The sequence below is a fragment of the Lissotriton helveticus genome, chromosome 7, assembly GCF_964261635.1.
Source record: "Lissotriton helveticus chromosome 7, aLisHel1.1, whole genome shotgun sequence".
Lineage (NCBI taxonomy): Eukaryota > Metazoa > Chordata > Amphibia > Caudata > Salamandridae > Lissotriton > Lissotriton helveticus.
The window spans coordinates 1282332143-1282352465 of record NC_136068.1 but is presented as its reverse complement, the minus strand read 5'-3'; the positions used below and the strand labels follow the sequence as shown (position 1 = coordinate 1282352465).

General features: G+C 44.6%; 1 protein-coding gene across 7 annotated transcripts in view; it reads right to left on the bottom strand.

The window, feature by feature from the left end:
- Nucleotides 1–20323, bottom strand: part of SLC25A19 (solute carrier family 25 member 19) — a 259092-nt gene that overhangs the window by 119842 nt on the left and 118927 nt on the right. The window lies entirely within an intron of this gene.

The following is a 20323-nucleotide window of genomic DNA, read 5'->3' as shown; positions in this document are numbered from 1 at the left end:
AGAAGCAGACATGCTACCAGTGTCACATGCTTTACACAGGATGTGGCAGGCTACGGTTCTACTGCCGACTGCCAATGTTTCTCGCCTGTCCCAATTCATCTAGGATGCTGCGCGTGATGGGCGTGGCCACTGTTTGTTGTTGCGTCGAAGGGCCGCCTCTTCCTTTTAGTGGGAGCAGCTGTGGGCCTTGGAGCGGCAGGTGACCGTGATCCCCGCCCCTCCCAGCTCTCCTGCCTCCTTGGCATTCTCGGCTGTTGCTGGGTCCACGTTGCTACGTCTTCCGAGACTGGTAGGATCAGTGTTTGCTGGCTGAAAGCATCTTTTTACAGTGAAGCCATCCCCTGTAGTTGCTGTTCTGCTGTTTAATTTGTGGCAATCGTGCCTTCTAGCTTGCTATAATTTGCCCTGTGATGGTAGTTTGACAGCGCAAATAAAGTGAAGTGCATCTGTTCTCCATAAATTAGGGCAGGCGTTTGTCAAAGTAGTAGCCAGAAGAGTATTATTAAGTAACTGTTTTTATTATCCTTTATGGGGTGGGTAGAAGCTTCCCTACTCTTTAGTTGGCAGTTGTTCTGGTTAAAAGACGGCATACATAACTAGTGAGCAGCTGCTTGTGATGGGATGGACCCCTGTCCTCCCTCGCTTGCTGACAGCACTCTGAAGCACTGCAAGGCTCAGTCACTGAATAAATAGTCGGTGACTGCAGTTGAGCTTGCTCTATGTTTTCCAGCCACCTTCATGCTCGTGGTTGTTGAGGGTTTGTGTTTGCGGTTCATACTTGATGTGGTTGCACCCCCTCACAGTTTTAACATTTCTCCAGCTGCAATGACCAGTAGCTGACTTTTTTTTTTCTTTTGCCTTTCACGCGGACTGTCAAATTTTCTCATGTGACTGCAATTATTACGCTGGTGCTTGTTACTCGCAGGGAGATAACTCCAGAGGGTGGGCAGGGACGAAAAGGATTTGGTTTGAAACTTTTACCGTTCTGCCCCTGAGGAAACAGTGGGCGCATTGTTGTGGCTCTCTGTGTGTGTGTTGCTCTGTGTGGGGGTGGGGCTCTGTTTGTGGGGGTGGGGCTCTGTGTGTGGGGGGGGTGGGTCTGTGTGTGTGGGGGTGGGTCTGTGTGGGTGTGTGTGGGTGTGTGTGGGGGTGGGTGGGTTTGTGTTTGTGTGGGTCTGTGTGTGGCTCTGTGTGTGTGTGTGTGGGGGGGCTCTGGGTGTGGGTGCGGCTCTGTGTGTGGGTGGGGCTCTGTGTGTGTGTGGGTCTGTGTGTTTGTGTGTGGCATTTGCGAGAGATTAAGCTATTGGCATTGTAAATGACAATGCCATTTATTTATCTCTTTTCATAACCAACACATAAATAAAAATGTTGTCATTTACAATGCCAATAGCTCTAACTTTTGCAAAGGCGAGACCGATGCATTGTAAATGCTTGTTGCTTTCTGCTATCAGATTATCTTGTGAACCTGCCCTCATTTAATCAAATTACTCCATTCAAATAATTTTGTTTTCTATTGTAAAATCATATGTATTTCTTGAACTGTGAAAAAAAAGAGAGGGATTAATGGAACTGGGAAAAGATGAGAAAGCGACCAAAACTCAAAAGACTTGAAAGAAGGTGACAACAAAGTGAAAGAACGGGCACAACAGAAGAACATAAAAAAGAAAATGTGAGGTCCTCTGTATAAATTCCACCCAGTTGCCTGTTATGTGCTTCAGGGGATAGGTCTCATTCTATTTTGGTAGTATCTATCCTCATTTTCCCTCGTTCCTTCTCTTCTCTCAGACTTGAATGAAGCTCTTCATCATAATTTATTTAGACCCTGTGTTCTTTTACAGTCCAACCCCACAAATACCACGTAAAATATGTATACACACAGCTACACCTATACATCTCTATGTCTCTATATAGGAAAGATAACAGATAACTGAGTAACATGGTCCAATATTGCAGCTGAAGTGTTCTGGTGAGATCATAAACCAAAAGGCCAAATGCCAAGTGGTGATGAATGTCACCAGAACTCCAAGAAAGCAATATAGGACCAAAGTACATGATATAAATATATTATATATATATATATATATATCTCTATCCAAATGCTCTGCCCTTCAGCGACGCACTCCGCAACAGGTGATTCAATTATTTATTGCTTTTCAAAGGTCGCACTTTCATCCTTATTTTTCACCTTACGCCAACGCGTTTCAAAGCTGTCTGCTTCTTCCTCTGGGCGTGATGACTGGTGTGGAAAGGTGCTCCCCACGTGTGTGCTATCCCAATATCCGCTCTGTGGCAGTCCCAGTGTCTCTTGGGATTAGTAGTTGCTTTAGTAGTATATATATATATATATATATATATATATATATATATATATATATATATATATATATATATATATATATATAACAAGTTTATTTGGGGGCTGGTAAAGGCTATTTTGTTTAAAGCCAAACTAACAATGGGCACTCACTGGAATTAGAACAGTGTCGGTTTTATCTATCTCTCATTAATAAATTGTTTAGAAAACAATAGATTGAGGTAAGGGGCAGGGAATTTATGAAATTCTGTGGCTGCAGCATTTACTGCATAATTATGGATTTAGTGTGCTTGTTACTTAATGTGCATAATCTGTAGATTTCACAAAAAAGGTTGTTTCTAGCTTAAATTAATTAAAAACAATATTGCCAGAAAATGTGCTGCTTTATTTGCCCCTTTTGCTGCATATTTTGATCCTCAATGCCACATGATCCTAGCATAATGTCATGATGTATGTTAACATATCATACACAAGTGACATCATATGTAAGGTCAAAAGCACTGCATAATAGGGATGCGAGTTATGGTTAGCTTACAGGTGAATATCAGTTTTCAGAACCACAAATGCACTTTAACTGTGTTTTTATAGTACATTTCTCAGGTTTTTATTTAACATACTTTACTGTCTTACAACAAAAGCCAAACTTAACTTCGATGTAACCTTTATTTTTTCAGTGAATGGGCCTTGTGCAGGTAGGGATAACTGGACCTTCACCCAACCTCTGTGGTAGCCAACCACCTGAGGCTCTTATAAAATATTTTTTTTTTTTAGGATTTGCAGCTTCTTTAATAGGATTTGCCAAACAAGTATATGTGAAAACATGCCATAGCATAACCATATATACAGATGCGTAGAGTATAATCTGCAATTTATCGCCATTGCGAAGGGAAGAGAGCAGCATTATGACTCACTTGAGGATTCACCTCTTGTGAATCATGGCCCCTCCACATAATCAACAATGCCAATAAGTAGAATATTACACTCTGCACATGTGCATATACATATATTTACACTCACACATATATATATATATATACAATTAGTACACAACTATAGTATAAAACTGTGTGAATTTTTTTAATTCAGTACAATTAAAAGACACCAGTAATAAAACATTAATCATGACGCAACCATGATATTACTTTTAATTACGATGTCCACAGAACATAAGTCAAAAGAAAGGGAGCAAGTTGTTTTTAACAAGAAAAGACTAAACATAAAGTGCGACCAGTGCAGAATCAGTTTGTAAAAGTGTCTTGTTCACCGTGATCTTTTAGCATGCTAGTGCTGTAAGGATGTGGGGCAGCTGGAAGCATGTGTGATGTCTGTGCAGATGTTTTTAGTCCATCATATGAAAGATCTAGGGACTTCATCAATCTTCTGATGCAGCTGTTCACTTATATATTAAAGAGAGCTCTGTTGCTTCTCTCACTGTATGTAGGGTTGATTTTCCAAATGTTTCCTCCATATACGCCTAGACAATGTCCTTTAGGTTCTTGCATATACATAGAATGTGATCTAGGGTCTCCTCCTAATAGCTGGTGTCTTCAGGAATTTGAGGGCAGTTTATAAAAGTTTCACATCTCTTCAAATTGCTTGAGTGAAATGTATAAGAGACGGAATCTCAAATATTTCGGCTTAACGTTGGCCTCAAAGTCGGAGTCCATGTAGAATACTCAGGGTTGAAAATAAGATGCTTGTAGGTAGCTGATGTATTTGTAGTGTGATAGGTCAACCACATTCTAAATGACTTGTGGGTCTTGTCATGCCTAATAGATCTTCTAATGGAGGTACATTGTGTTCCTGGATTGCAGCTGTGATGTTTATAAAAGAATACAGAAAAGAGATGTGCAGATGAATTGGAAGGTCCATACATTTTGCCGTGGCAGTCGCAAAGATAATTGATTTTTTGCATTCAATGTAAAGTTATGATTGAAGAGGAGATGATTTTCAGTCACATCATCACATGTGGAGTGGCGGTATGAAGATTGAATAGTATATAAGTCTGCTAGTTCCTGGAGTATTTTTTTCAAGAGAAACTGAAGCTGGAAGAAGTTTTGCTTCTAAAGTCCAAATTGTTGGCTTGATTGCTCTACCTGCACATATGTATGTGAACTTATTTATTGATAAGGTTACAAGTGTGACGTTGTTCTTTAGCTTTGCCAGATTCTGGGATGCTGTTAATTTTGGAGTCAAGTGTGTAGCCTAGAAAGCCAACTGGTTGCGTACCTATTGTCTAGCTGAATTGTCTTTTTGTCGTACCAAATTACAGAATCTTCGTCTTGGTAATACGGATCTTCATTCCGCTCTGTGTATTAGAATTGTTTAAGGCCCTTAGCTGTTTCTGGAGACTGATTGTTGATTAAGAGCAGATGGAGAGGTCGCAGACATAGGCTAGGTGACTTGTATTACAGGTACCAAGGTTTGGTGGAGAGAAGTATGGGTTGTGGTCATAAGAATATATATCTGAAATGTAACATGAAAAGAGGTGCTAGCATGCAACCCTGTTTGAGGCCAGTTCATTCAGGAACCCTAGGTGATATTCAAGCGTGGTTTGTCAGTTTCACCTTCAGCCTGGTGTCAGTGTACATTGCTATTAGGAGATGTAAAATGCCTCTATGTATTCCTAAAGAAAGGAGTTTGTCCAAAGATGGTTTTGGTTCACTTTATCAAAAGTGGCTGAGAAGTTGAAAAAACTGCAATGTATAGCCTTTTTGGTTGGGCCTTTGTAGCAAATCGCCCGAGGACAGTGATGTTGTTGATGGTTGCACATTCCAGACGGAAACCAGCTTTGAAGATTGATAAAAAGTATTTTTTTTAATTTCAAAGTATTTTATGAAGAATTTTACACATACATTTTAACATCGCTTCGCCCTTCACGGGGTAACATACAGGTGATCAAAATATTCAGCGAGTGTTTCGCAAAACCTTTCCCTCTGAGCAACCAGTAAGGAATAAGGCTATAAGCCGGAAGGTTTGCAGGATTATCTTTCAGGCCATTTTTATGTACCACTTGTATTATGGACTCTTTCCAAAATGGAGGAACTTGCCTGGAAGCGAGCACATGATTGCATAGAGCTTTCAATAGGCAGGCCCAGGGTGGTGGGTTGTGTTTAATTACAACAACTGGGACATCAGTGGACCCTACAGCGCTGGAATTTCTACACAGATTAATCAAGGTTGCAACTTCTCCGCCAGTTATGGGAAAACCTTTATTGGTAAGTGTCAAGGGTGGTGCCGGAGAGGGAATTTGACTGGAAATGTATTGTTTCAGGTGTGTTTCCCGGTTGGCAAATGGGATGAAAAAGTCAGTTGCTGGTCTGTACGCCGATGTCCCTGTGCCAATCAGAGCCCAGAACTATTTTGTGTATTTGTGTTGAGAGCACTAGGAGCTTGATCCACTTTTTAGGTCTCGTGACCTATCAATGCACATGCGCATTGAGAGAAGCGAGACTATAGGGCTTTAAACAAAGTTTAACTAACTGCGGCGATTTGGTGCTGTGCCCGTGCGCTTTTAGGTCAATGCGCAAGCGCATTGACCTAAAATGCGCGTGCACATCACCAAATCGCCATCTGTTCCCAAAGCCACACTCCTCCCACACCTTTGAAGTGAAGCTTAGCTTCACTTCAAAGGCCCCGGCTGCTTCACACCATCATGCCGCTCTCCCCGCTCCGCCCCCTCCCCTGCCCGCCGTGTGTCTCCCCTTCGGTGTCTTAAGTTGTTGTGTGCAATCTCAACAATGACCTGGACCTATTGTCTGTTTTAGTTATGTTTTTGTGGGTAACAAAGTTGCTGTTTCATAGATGAGTCTGTAAACATATAGTCTGTTCATTAGACCAGTTTTCATTCTTGTGAGAATCAGTACCGCTTCATATGCATCTCCAGTCTGGTTGCAAAGAGCACTGCCAGGAACCAATCATAGCAGCGTTAGTGTGATTTTAGTGCATCAAACTACTATAGCACTTTATTGCGTAAAAATGTTTATTTCTAAAGGTTTTTTTTGTTAACAGTTTTACATCCTAATATTGCACGTCATCTAATAACCCTCTTCACACTCTATTATGAATCCAGAGCAGGAGAGTCTGGCCTGGATTCCCTCTTGCCTTAACTTCTTTCCCTGCATGCCTCCTCTCTCTGGCTATAGCCTACTCTGTTTAACGTAATCATTTAATGTATTTATCCAAATTGCCAACGCGTAATTTCATAAGCCTCATCCTTGCCGCCTTTGAACCCCTATCCGTATGATCATTATTCTTGTTTGTCGCCCTGCCCTTTGCTTAGTCACTATACCTGTCTTCTGTTTCATGCTCCCCCTCTGCCCTTTCTGTCCTGAGAGCAGTTTACTTGGCAGTGGAAGACGGTACTTGAAGGTAATCAGCAGAAGTCCTTCCCAAGCTGCCCTCGTGTCCTTGTCATTCCTCTCTCTACCTGTACTGGAGCTCGAAGCCATCTCCTCTGCGTTCGGCTCCGTTCTGATTACCTCTGAGTCCTCCACATCACCTGTTCTTTCACTTTCGCTTTCTCGTTATATGCCCATATACATCTCCCCTCACACTCACCCTCACCCTCACTCACCCTCACCCTCGCTCACCCTCACCTTCACTCACCCTAACCCTCACTCACCCTCAACCCCTCACCCTCACTCACCCTCACCCTCACTCACCCTCAACCCCTCACCCTCATTCACCCTCACCCACCCTCACTCACCCTCAAACCCTCACTCACCCTCAACCCCTCACTCACCCTCAACCCCTCACCCTCACTCACCCTCAACCCCTCACCCTCACTCACCCTCACCCTCACCCTCACTCACCCTCACTCCCTCACCCTCACCCACCCTCACTCACCCTCAACCCCTCACCCTCACTCACCCTCAACCCCTCACCCTCACTCACCCTCAACCCCTCACCCTCAACCCCTCACTCACCCTCAACCCCTCACCCTCACCCTCACTCACCCTCACCCTCACTCACCCTCACCCTCACTCACCCTCACCCTCACTCACCCTCAACCCCTCACTCACCCTCACCCTCACTCAACCCCTCACCCTCACTCAACCCCTCACCCTCACTCACCCTCAACCCCTCACCCTCACTCGCCCTCACTCACCCTCAACCCCTCACCCTCACTCACCCTCAACCCCTCACCCTCACTCACTCACCCTCAACCCCTCACCCTCACTCACCCTCACTCACCCTCAACCCCTCACCCTCACTCACCCTCACTCACCCTCACTCACTCACCCTCAACCCCTCACTCACCCTCACCCTCACTCACCCTCAACCCCTCACCCTCACTCACCCTCACCCTCACTCACCCTCAACCCCTCACCCTCACTCACCCTCACCCACCCTCACTCACCCTCAACCCCTCACTCACCCTCAACCCCTCACCCTCACTCACCCTCAACCCCTCACCCTCACTCACCCTCACTCTCACTCACCCTCACCCCTCACCCTCACTCCCTCACCCTCACTCACCCTCACCCACCCTCACTCACCCTCAACCCCTCACCCTCACTCACCCTCAACCCCTCACCCTCACTCACCCTCAACCCCTCACTCACCCTCACTCTCACTCACCCTCAACCCCTCACCCTCACTCACCCTCAACCCCTCACCCTCACTCACCCTCCCTCACTCACCCTCAACCCCTCACCCTCACTCACCCCCTCACCCTCACTCACCCTCAACCCCTCACCCTCAACCCCTCACTCACCCTCACCCTCACTCACCCTCAACCCCTCACCCTCACTCACCCTCAACCCCTCACTCACCCTCACCCTCACTCACCCTCACCTTCACTCACCCTCACTCACCCTCAACCCCTCACCCTCCCTCAACCCCTCACCCTCACTCACCCTCAACCCCTCACCCTCACCCTCACCCTCACCCTCACCCTCACTCACCCTCAACCCCTCACCCTCACTCACCCTCAACCCCTCACCCTCACTCACCCTCAACCCCTCACCCTCACTCACCCTCACCCTCACTCACCCTCACCCTCAACCCCTCACTCATCCTCACCCACCCTCACCCTCACTCACCCTCAACCCCTCACCCTCAACCCCTCACCCTCACTCACCCTCAACCCCTCACTCTCACTCACCCTCTCACCCTCACTCACCCTCACCCTCAACCCCTCACCCTCAACCCCTCACCCTCACCCTCAACCCCTCACCCTCAACCCCTCACCCTCACTCACCCTCACCCACACCCTCACTCACCCTCAACCCCTCACCCTCACTCATCCTCAACCCCTCACCCTCACTCACCCTCAACCCCTCACCCTCAACCTCTCACCCTCACTCACCCTCAACCCCTCACCCTCACTCACCCTCACCCTCACTCACTCTCAACCCCTCACTCACCCTCAACCCCTCACCCTCAACCCCTCACTCACCCTCACTCACCCTCAACCCCTCACCCTCACTCACCCTCACTCACCCTCACTCACCCTCACTCACCCTCAACCACTCACTCACCCTCACTCACCCTCACCCTCACTCACCCTCACCCTCACTCACCCTCAACCACTCACCCTCACTCACCCTCACTCACCCTCACCCTCACTCACCCTCACCCTCACTCACCCTCACACCCTCAACCCCTCACCCTCACCCTCAACCCCTCACCCCCTCACCCCCTCACTCACCCTCACTCTCACTCACCCTCACTCACCCTCAACCCCTCACCCTCTCACCCTCAACCCCTCACCCTCACCCTCACTCACCCTCAACCCCTCACCCTCACTCACCCTCAACCCCTCACTCACCCTCAACCCCTCACTCACCCTCAACCCCTCACCCTCACTCACCCTCAACCCCTCACCCTCACTCACCCTCACTCACCCTCAACCCCTCACCCTCACTCACCCTCAACCCCTCACCCTCACTCACCCTCAACCCCTCACCCTCAACCCCTCACCCTCACTCACCCTGAACCCCTCACCCTCAACCCCTCACCCTCACTCACCCTCACTCACCCTCACCCTCACTCCCTCACCCTCACTCAACCCCTCACCCTCAACCCCTCACCCTCACAACACATATTGTGTTACAATAGGTGTCACATTTGCGAAAGATAAAACTATTGGCATTGTAAATAACAAAGCTATTAATTTCGCTATTTTCAAAACAAGCACATAAATAAAAAATGTGTCCTTTACAATACCAATAGCTCAAACTTTCCTAATGCGAGACCTATTGCATTGCTGTGCTTCTCTCCCCTGCTGCACTCTCCTGCTCTCTAGAGATGTGGCCTAACGACCAGAGCTGCCATCTAAGTCACGTAAATACAAAACATGTTGCATTCCAAATGCTATAGGTGTCACATTCGCGAAAGTTATAACTATTGGCATTCTAAATGACAAAGCCATCAATTTAGCAATTTTAAAAACCAACAAATAAATAAAATATGTCATTTACAAGACCAATAACTCCAACTTTTCTAATGCGAGACCTATTGCATTTCCAATGCTTGTTGTCATGGTTGTTATATTTAACTTGCTTAATTGTCTTTCTGTAAACAGTTTTCATGTGTTTTATGGAAGTTGTGCGGTCCAAGTTTTGGGGAGAAGCAGAGTGCACCTTAATTTCCTGAAGTTTCTTTTTGCTAATGTCAGTGATCAGGGCATGTCATTTAGCAAGGCACATGTTCCTTAAGTACACTTTTATTTGGGACAAGAGGAAGACAGGTGATTAAAAACTGTTTTTACTATAGTTTCCCATATGTGTAACCAATTTAAATTATTAAGTTTTGACTGTTTTAGCTCTTTTATAGCTCAGCTCAACACTAGGTGGTCAGATAGTTGCAGCAGCTTTGTGCTCAAATGGAGAGACCATATGAGCCTTTTTTTATTAAATTAAAATGACTAGAAACTCAGGCATCAGCACAACTTAAAGGAAAAATTTTAAAGGTTAAGCGTGATTTGTTGAGGGTTGTGATCTTTTTACGGCCTTGGGAATATTTCAAAATATTTGAGAGTAGTTTAAAAATTATAATAGAGTGAAGTCAATATTTCAAAATATACTTGTAACACAGGTCATGATTGCAGATTTATTTTTTTGCAAAAATGTCCATTAAAACACAGGAATCCAGTGCTTGAGAAGAATTTTTGGAGCATTTTATACTGTTTTGTCTTCTTACGGGTCTAATTAAGATTGCTGGAGCAATGGACAAGATTATATCGAGATTATCTTCATCTGGACACCCTTTGGTGAATAGGTCCAGTAGATTTTCATTGAAGTCTCTGGTTATTATGGTGGGCACAGTGTTACATTGATCAAGGATTGCATCGATTTCACCAACGATTGTTTGTATTTTGATCAGCTTTTTCATGGTTAGGGGCAAATAAAGTTTGATCACTAGACGTTGGTCTCTTGCTGTATTTGTCATTAGAACTGGTAGACTGTATTTGCAGTTGGTTTTGATTGAAGAGCCTTGAAGATGTAAGCTGTTATCAGAATTAGTAATCCACAATTGTGTCAACCCATCTTTGCTTTTGATGCCTATTTTTTCATAGGAAGTGAAATGATCAAGACTGAATGTTTCTCGTCCTCACTCTTGTGGGCAGATAATGTGGTGGTTTAGAAAAAGCTCTAAATCTTTCCTGTCTGTGGTGAGTCGAAGTGTTATGCTGGCAATGGTCAAAGAGCATATTTCCATGTGTTTGTCCCTGCATGTGTGCTCTATCCTTCCAATGTTAGGGATGCGAAGTTGGAAACCCCTAGCCTGTCACTTGTCTTCTACCGTTAAGTGTTTGTGAAATAAGAGTAGTTTCGGATTGTGGGTGTCTATAGAAGTAATTAATATCAAAAGGGAGGAGTCTTGGGCTATTACTGCTCTTGTCGGAGCAGAAGGTCCACGCACGACGTGCCCAGATTACATAGAATACAAAAGATTGTCGAGGTGTTCCTACTGAGAGGGAAGGAGTTAGTGCAGTCTGTAATGCAAGCGGATTAGAACAGGGTAACCTGGTGGTCACCCTGGGAATCCATTTTGTTGGATTTAATGCCCTCACACACCCTTTCAGGTGTCATGCTTCATCATTTGGGCTTGCTCCTCGTTGGGTCGGCGGTGCAATACCCAACGGGCAACACCTCATAGAGGGGCACTTTGGCGGAGATCTTTTTCCAACTGCCGTATAGATGAAGTGCGGGTATGGGGCCAGGATTCAGGGTAGATGTAACTATGTGAAGTAAAATAAAGCTAGTGGTACCAGAGACAATTTTATTCAGGAGGGCCACTGCTTTAATTAAAACCAATATCCTAGAGGAGAGTAGTGGAAAGTGATGTTTCCCACTCTCTTCTGGAGTGTGTTAAAGTCCGGTCAACATGTTTCTCGCTACTTTACAATTTACTGAGCGATTCTTCAGGACCAGGGGGACTAGTTAGAAGGTATCTAAAGGTATCTGTAACTATCTACACTATTGCTATTTGGATTGGTGTATGTAAGCTAGTTTAACTGCCATCCTAGCGGTTGAATGGGCGAATATTACTATATTACCCTTCTTCAGGTTGCGATTGTTAATACCTAAAGTTAAAAACAATCAAACAACAACAGTATCCAGCGGGTAAAGCTTCAGGAGATCTTCCAACCTCCACCCGGTTCCAGCGGCGATGGGTAGGTGCTTATGAACGAAGCTCAGGCTAACATCAACATTGTGGTGGAAGATCTCCTGAAGCTTTACCCGCTGGATACTGTTGTTGTTTGATTGTTTTTAACTTTAGGTATTAACAATCGCAACCTGAAGAAGGGTAATATAGTAATATTCGCCCATTCAACCGCTAGGATGGCAGTTAAACTAGCTTACAAACACCAATCCAAATAGCAATAGTGTAGATAGTTACAGATACCTTTAGATACCTTCTAACTAGTCCCCCTGGTCCTGAAGAATCGCTCAGTAAATTGTAAAGTAGCGAGAAACATGTTGACCGGACTTTAACACACTCCAGAAGAGAGTGGGAAACATCACTTTCCACTACTCTCCTCTAGGATATTGGTTTTAATTAAAGCAGTGGCCCTCCTGAATAAAATTGTCTCTGGTACCACTAGCTTTATTTTACTTTACATAGTTACATCTACCCTGAATCCTGGCCCCATACCCGCACTTCATCTATACGGCAGTTGGAAAAAGATCTCCGCCAAAGTGCCCCTCCATGAGGTGTTGCCCGTTGGGTATTGCACCGCCGACCCAACGAGGAGCAAGCCCAAATGATGAAGCATGACACCTGAAAGGGTGTGTGAGGGCATTAAATCCAACAAAATGGATTCCCAGGGTGACCACCAGGTTACCCTGTTCTAATCCGCTTGCATTACAGACTGCACTAACTCCTTCCCTCTCAGTAGGAACACCTCGACAATCTTTTGTATTCTATGTCTATAGAAGTGCCACTAAAAGAATTCAGTTGGTGAGGACTTCTTAGGTTACACCAAGGGCTAGAACCCATTTTTTTTTATATTGGAGAATATTTTGTTTCTTTAACTTTTTGTATATTGATACCACACTCAGCCAGATGTTCACGTCTGGCCCATGTCTTGAACATTATCTTATCAACAGTCCAGGTAGTTCTGGTTCATTCTCTTATTGGATAAGGGCCTTTGACGACCTTATCACAACTGATGAATGGGTCTCTAAGTTCAAAGAACAATATTATGATTTTTAGAAAGTTCTGCCTGCTTAGTGTTAGATGATCCCCATGATTTGTATAGCATGATGAAATCCAATGTAGCATCTTGTGTGTGCTGTTGCAGGCCAATGATGGAACCAGTGGTCCCTGCAGGAGCGACTGAGTTTGCAGGTCAGTAGGCCAATGTTCTTTTAGCCGGTGGCATGTTTCTGGTGAACACTAACCCAGTTACTGTGTGCAAAACAGGTACTGTAATGGTAATCCCCATGTTTTGTTGAGGTGCAGTCATGTCCACGAGTGGTGAGTTGTCTTTTTCAAACCTCCCTGCAGTATTTTGAGGACTGCTGGGAGGTTGATTACGTAGAGTTACGGTGGAAGTGAAACAGCTCTGTCTTTAGTTACCATTTGCCTACAAGATGGAATTAGAGTTTTTACTGATCTCTTTGGCATGGTTGACTACTCCCAGTCCCTTTGAGAATGTGGATATTCTGTAGGGTGTGTTTAGGTGTTCTTTGGTCTATGGAGGTAAATATTGAAATGGATTTCTGAGTTGAAGAAATTTTGGTGGTTGAGATCTCTGCTTTTGTTCGCCCTAAGTTCGTGTTTAACTTTTTCAGCTTCTTGAGGGTCTTTTACTAAGAAGTTTGAAATGGTTATGGTCCCATTAGGGGCTTTGCACATCATCTGATGTGTTGAAAGTTGCCTGTGAAAAAGAAGTGAGGGAGTTAATATATAGTCATCGCGAATGGCTTTCCACCGGCTTGTGGCAAACTCTTGAGCATCTAAATATTTTATTTGGGTGATTTGGCTGGTTGTGCTATGCATCTCGTGAGTTTCTTGGGTCTCCCCGTGTGGCCCTAAAGTTGGTGCTTCTCCTGTCCGACTGGGGGGGGTGGGGGGGGGGGATGAATTGTGAAGGCGCAGGGTGCTTAAATTGAGGAAATGCGACCAAATGGCTGCAGAAAGCTCGGGCTCGCCTATATTTGAGGAGCACTTGTAGGGTTTTGTCATTACGAGAAAGACTCAATAGAGGCCTGGAGCACAACCTAGTGCTGCCTCTAAAAATATGGTTGAAGGTTCATGAATTACTATATTAGGCACGCAGATACGCTGTTCCCCCTATGTAGTTACTACAATGTATGGGATTCACATTAAGTCATTTCCCTTACAAGCACTGTGATTCCGGATATTGTCCACGACCCAGCACCCCTCTCCTTCTCTGGGCCCCAGCCCTCTTGACTAGTTTGTACTGGAGCTCCATTAACCTGCTACTCCTGGATGAAGGGGACATGGGTGGCACATGAGAGGAAGCAGTCAGCATTCCCAAATGTCCAAGTTTCCTGCAGTTGCTAAATGTTTCTGGGAGCTATAGTAGGTGGGCACTGTCACCTCATTCGATGGTACTAGTTTTTTAAACAGCGGAAAGATGAAAGGCTGAGCTGGCTGACCCGGATAGCACCTGTGATGATTGTGGCTATGTGCAAGAGAGTGGTACGTTTCACAAGCGCCATGCCAGAGGTGCTGGTGTTTTGATGCTGTGACTAAGACTTGGCTCTTGATGGCATGTTGTGTGCCAGGGCGGCTGAGAAAAACAGTGCATTGCACATTTTATTCTGGCAGCTGCCTCAGTGCTCTGTGAGGAACAGGGTCATCCCTCGGCCTGCTCATTCTGCAGGGTTTAATTCAGACACCAGTGTAGTGAGCACCTTCATCATCCTTTAGACCATATACCATTGTAGAGAGCACACCGTGCACAATTCGGTCCACACACCAGTCTAGAAATCACTTTGTGCACTATTCAGTTCACACACAACTGTAGTGATCACATTCTGCACCATTCAGTCCAGACACCAGTGTAGTGATCACACTCTGCACCATTTAGTCAAGATACAACTGCAGTGATTAGATTCTGCACCATTCAGTCCAGGCACAACTGTAGAGATCACATTCTGTACCATTCAGACACTCACAGATCCACACAGACAATCACACACAGACCCTGTCAGACAATCAAATTGCAACCTAATAAAATATATTTAAAATTAAATACTAGTAAACTTTGTACAATAAATAAACTTTCAAATAACAAACAAACATTCAAAAAACACTAAAAAAGCCAAAGGTTACAGGAACGTTGTAGGTAGAAAATAGAATTTTAAAAAACCTTCGAAATTCTCTGAAAAAAAAAAAAGGTTACAAGGACGTTATAGTTAAGCTCACATTTTACACGCACGCAACCTTACAAATTCAGCAGTTATAGTTACCTCTAATTTACGCCCCGCCATGCACTGCTTATGATCTCACATATTACATCACTGATTACATTGCCAAAAACATCACTGATTACACAAAACCACTCACACATGCTCACAGACCCACACAGCCACTCACACACCCATACAGGTACTCACACACCAACTCCTCCATACTGCCACTTACACACCCAACCACTCACTCACCCACAAAGCCACTCATAAATCCAGTCAATCACATATTCACACTCATTAACCAATACAGCCACCCACTCATCCATACAGACACTCATACACCCACTCACTCACCCATACAGCCACTCACAAGCCCACTCAATCACCCATACAGCCACAGACACACCCACCCAATCACTCACACAGCTACTGAAACATCGAGTCCCTCACCCATACAGCCACTAACTCACCAATAGAGCTACTCCCTGACCCATACAGCTACTCAGCTACTCATACAGCCACTTACTCACCCGTCCATCCATCCACATACACACCCACTCACTAATACGAACACTCAAACACTCACCCATCAAGCCAGTTACACAGAGTGGAGAAGCGTGGCTCAATGGTTAGAGCAGCAAACCCTGATGCAGAGGCCTGGCCCGGGACCAGGATTCAATTCCCGCCTCGGCGGCTCTTGGACACAATTTTCCCAGACCTGATAATTCGCGCCTCGGTGCCTAGGCTAATCATGGGCTCTGTGACTCTGGGCAAAAGCTTGCTTAATCTCCACAACGGCCCCAGCAGCGCTTGGATGCCTGGCTTCACCTTGAGGGTGCCCAGGAGTGGACATTTCACAGGAAAGCCGGGAAGGGTTCCACAGCGGTATGATTACAGCGCTACGAGACCTCAGGGTAGAAGGCGCTATATAAATACAAACACATTTACATTTACAGTAATTCACTTACTCATACAGCTATTTAAACATCCATACAACCATTCATACATACACACAGACCCATACAAATACATGCATTGTCAAAGACCCAGACCTCCACTCACATACACCCATAACCCTCACACACCCACTAACAGACGTATACAGCCACTGACACACCTATACACACACCCATACAGCCACTCATACACACACACTCTGATACAGCCATTCACACGCCCAGAGAACGACTCGCACACCTGATTCAATTAAACTTTACTTATTGAAAAGCAGCCATAAAAGTACATGTAATACAATAAAATATCATGAAAACATATTGCTTAAAACACATATAAAAAGTCAACCCCACATCTCCCATTATTATCCCAAATACAATTAGATTGTATTGCCACCCTCTTATAAAAAGAGCAACATTAATACAAACAAGGGGATCTCCAAGTTCAAACAGCGCAGTGTGCTTTTATAATCTCTAATGTGTGCGCGAAGAATTGGTTTAGGAAAATAACTCCTATGATTCTTTAAAAAATCACAGAACAACAAAGTGCTGAGTGCTTTGCTTGGACACACATCACAAGGACAGGGTTTTATATTGACGGGCGTTTGTTCATGTCAGGAAACGCAACTAAGTGATGAACTGTGGCAGCTCGCAATCTAGTCCTAACATAGCGATGCTGAATAATAGTTACACAAGACAGAAAATTCAGTCTTCTCGTGGATTAAGCAACATAAAAAAACCCAGTAGATTTCTTCAACTCAGACATTCTGCGATCATCTATGTTTAAAAAAGTTACCTTGATAAAACTCTTGTCAAGGGAAAAAATTTCAGCTGGATCTTGCAATACAGAGATATTAAACATAGTGCTAAAAGACTTATTAATGTAGGTAAGCCAGGTAATATGAGAGACATGGTTCAGGGTAAGGCAATCTGTAATAATCCGTTTTATAAGAGTTGTTTCCTCTTTGGACCAAATAGAAAACCGAAGTAATAAAGGTTTCAATAAAAGCAGGTCCTCCAGATATTGCAAATTAACTTCCTTATGATTATTCAGAGATGAGGCATAGACCAGTAGACATAACAGACACTTAAGAAATATATTTTCTTCTATCTGGAGGGGGTTACCATGGGTATAACCCTACAATACTGCCACAAGAGTGGCAGTAGACACCCCTATGGCCTTATAAATGTCTACCATCTCCATAACATATCGAAACGCAATTTGTGGGAAAATCTAAAGATCCCATGACAAGTTCTACTCATCTTTGATCTAGTGTTTAGAACCTGCTGAATCCAGACACGTTTGCTTGAGAATAAAAATCCCTAAATAACAGAAAGAATTTACCCTGGTTATTAAGGAACCCCAATAAAAAAGGACCTACATTTTTGCGCATTTTTCCCACATTACAAGTATATGTTTTGGTTTTATTAATCCATTAAGTCCCCAAATGCTTTTGCAGACAGATTGGAGTCCTGGATAATAAAACTGTGTCGTCGGCGTATAGTAGCACAGGGAGGGGGCAGTCGGTGACGTTAGGCACATTGAGTTTGAGTTTAAATCATTTCTAAAGCGCGCGTACACCTGACGGTTTCATGGCGCTGTGATTTACTGAGCCTCAGAGAGCAGGGACGTCCGGGGGGCAAAGGAAGAGATTATTGTGGGAAAGCTTGTGAAAAAAGAAAGGTTTTAAGAGCCTTTCGGAAGTGAGAGTATTGGGTGGAGGATCTGAGGTGGGCCGGGAGGGAATTCCAGAAGATGGGGGCAAGTGTGGAGAATTTAGATCCTCCCCACTTTTTACGCAGAAAGCGGGGAACTGTCAGCAGGCGTTGGGAAGATGAGCGCAGTTCCCTTGCAGGGGCATAGGCTTTGATCTCCGAGGCAATAAAGGCTGGGGCGGAACCAAACTGAGCCTGAAAAGTGATACAACCCATCTTGAACTGGGAACGTTCACGGATAGGGAGCCAGTGCAGGGATTTAAGAAGTGGGGTGACGTGATGGAATTTGGCCAAGTTGTAGACTAGGCGGGCGGCCTGGTTTTGAACCAGCTGTAGACGTCGTACGTTGTATGCAGGCATGCCGCAGTATAGAGCGTTGCCGTAGTCTATTCGAGAGATAACCATAGCTAATACAATCAGTTTTAGGGCCGGGAGGGAGAAGAAGCGGGAGACCTTGCGGATAGTGCGAAGTGAGAGAAAGGAAGAGGACACCACTGAGCTCACCTGGGAGTGCAGAGTGAGTTGATCGTTAAGCTTGATACCGAGCGTTTTGACTGAGGAAGAGGGGTCAGGCGGGGAACCAAGGGAGGGGGGGCCAAAAGAGGGGGGACCAGGGACTGGTACAACCACCTGTCAAAACCAGTTCGGTTTTGTCTGGGTTTAATTTCAGGTGGTTGTAATTCATCCAGTCCCGGATGAAGATCATAGTAGATTGGAAATTAGCCATGGTGTCAGGGGAATGAGATAGGGAAAAAATAAGTTGGAGGTCGTCCGCATAGTTGTATACGGAGACCTCCATTTGCTGAAGAGCAAAGATGAGGGGGGCTATGTGTCGTAATTTAGCAGCGATTAGATTAAGCATTAGCAGAAGACATCCTGTATTTAGAGACTATCTTGTCTTTTTATGGAATCCATTTTCATTTGGCAGCCATTTTAGATGGCCATGTGCTCACCATGTACTCAGTCCTATCTTGCTGTTCTCTGCTCGGTATATTTAGCCTCTTCCTCCTACTTTGCACATGCTCAGTTGTGCTTGCAGCTGCTAATATTCTGCAACTGTCAGGATGTGCTTGCTAGCATTGGCAAAACTGTTAGCTCCTCCTACTTGTCGACTGTGCATTTTCTGTATGACCATCTATGTGTGTAACTCTTCTTATGTGCACTTGTACTGCCCTTTTTTAGCCCCTGTGAGGGTATATAAGAGATACTGTGGCCTTCAGTCCTCAGACCATCTCATTCAGAGTGCTGCGGCTTCTGTGTGACATGGCCTCACTTGTTGTAATTTAATAAATATGTTTCTCTTGATTACAGATTCTGTGCCAACTTTTTCATGCTGCTTTAAAGGATCAGGTGTTAGTGCAAACCCCTGAGATGGGATTTTTGATTTCCCTCATTTGGCGCGCCAACGTGTGGTTCATCAGAGCGGTGACTATCTGCAGGAGCGATTTTTGGTCAGGAGACAGAAGTTTACTGAGGAAGACAAGGCAGGATTCTACTAAAGGAGGTACCAATTCTGGGGGTTCTTAGTCTCTGTAGCCCAGTCTACTTCTGATCTTACTGATTTTTGATCCTCCACATGATGGCACCCCTGACTGAGAACATTTCTGGCGTGAATATTTTAAAAGAAAAGACTGTTAGGTCATTCAAAACTTGGCAGATAGAACCTGGACGCTCGTGCTTGGTAAGAACCATTGTATGGTAATTACTGTGAGCTTATGGTAGCCAGTGACTCGCAAGGCAGTTTTAGGATACGCTTGCTGTGGCTTATGGATATGGATATGGATATGTATGGATGATCAATCATATTTATGATATGGATTATGTGATATATGCGTTGCAACACATGTAGGCAGGTAATGTGGAGATGTTTCTCCATTTATGGTTATGAGCGGCGCAATGATTAAGTGCCATTTTAGATTATGATAATGCATATTTTGCATTATGTTTGTTTGCATGCCTGTTCCAAACTCACATGTAAAATGTGTAGTTTTATGAGAGGTACCATAGTGAGATATGAATTGAATTAGCCGGCTTCCCCTAGAGGGAAAACTTAAAATAGGTTTTAGGTATGAAAACATATTTCTTCCTTGGTGAAATTTTTCCCCAGGGAATTTAAATATGCCCATAATACACATGAGGATCCTTTGTTCTGTGCAATTTTATGTATGAAGATATGCAGAGCGGTTTTTGGTGTTCTGCCAGCCTGAATTAGTGAATTGAGAGTATTTCTACTTCAGTTTTTAGAATACTGTTGAGAATAGGGTTTCTCCTTGTAAATATGACTTACAACTGGAATTTACATAGGTGGTTTGGATGCAGTCTGCGGGCTGTGTTTTGTTTCTGGCTTTAGTGTTGACCCATGGTTTAAAAGGTGTGTTTAAATGTCTAGCTGGTTTGTGGGTTTTTCCCATTCATGTAACTTTTGCTTGTACATTGCGTCGTCGCTATTTACGAAACATGGCTAAAGCGCGCTGTATTGTGTGTCTTTTGTGTTTTACCCC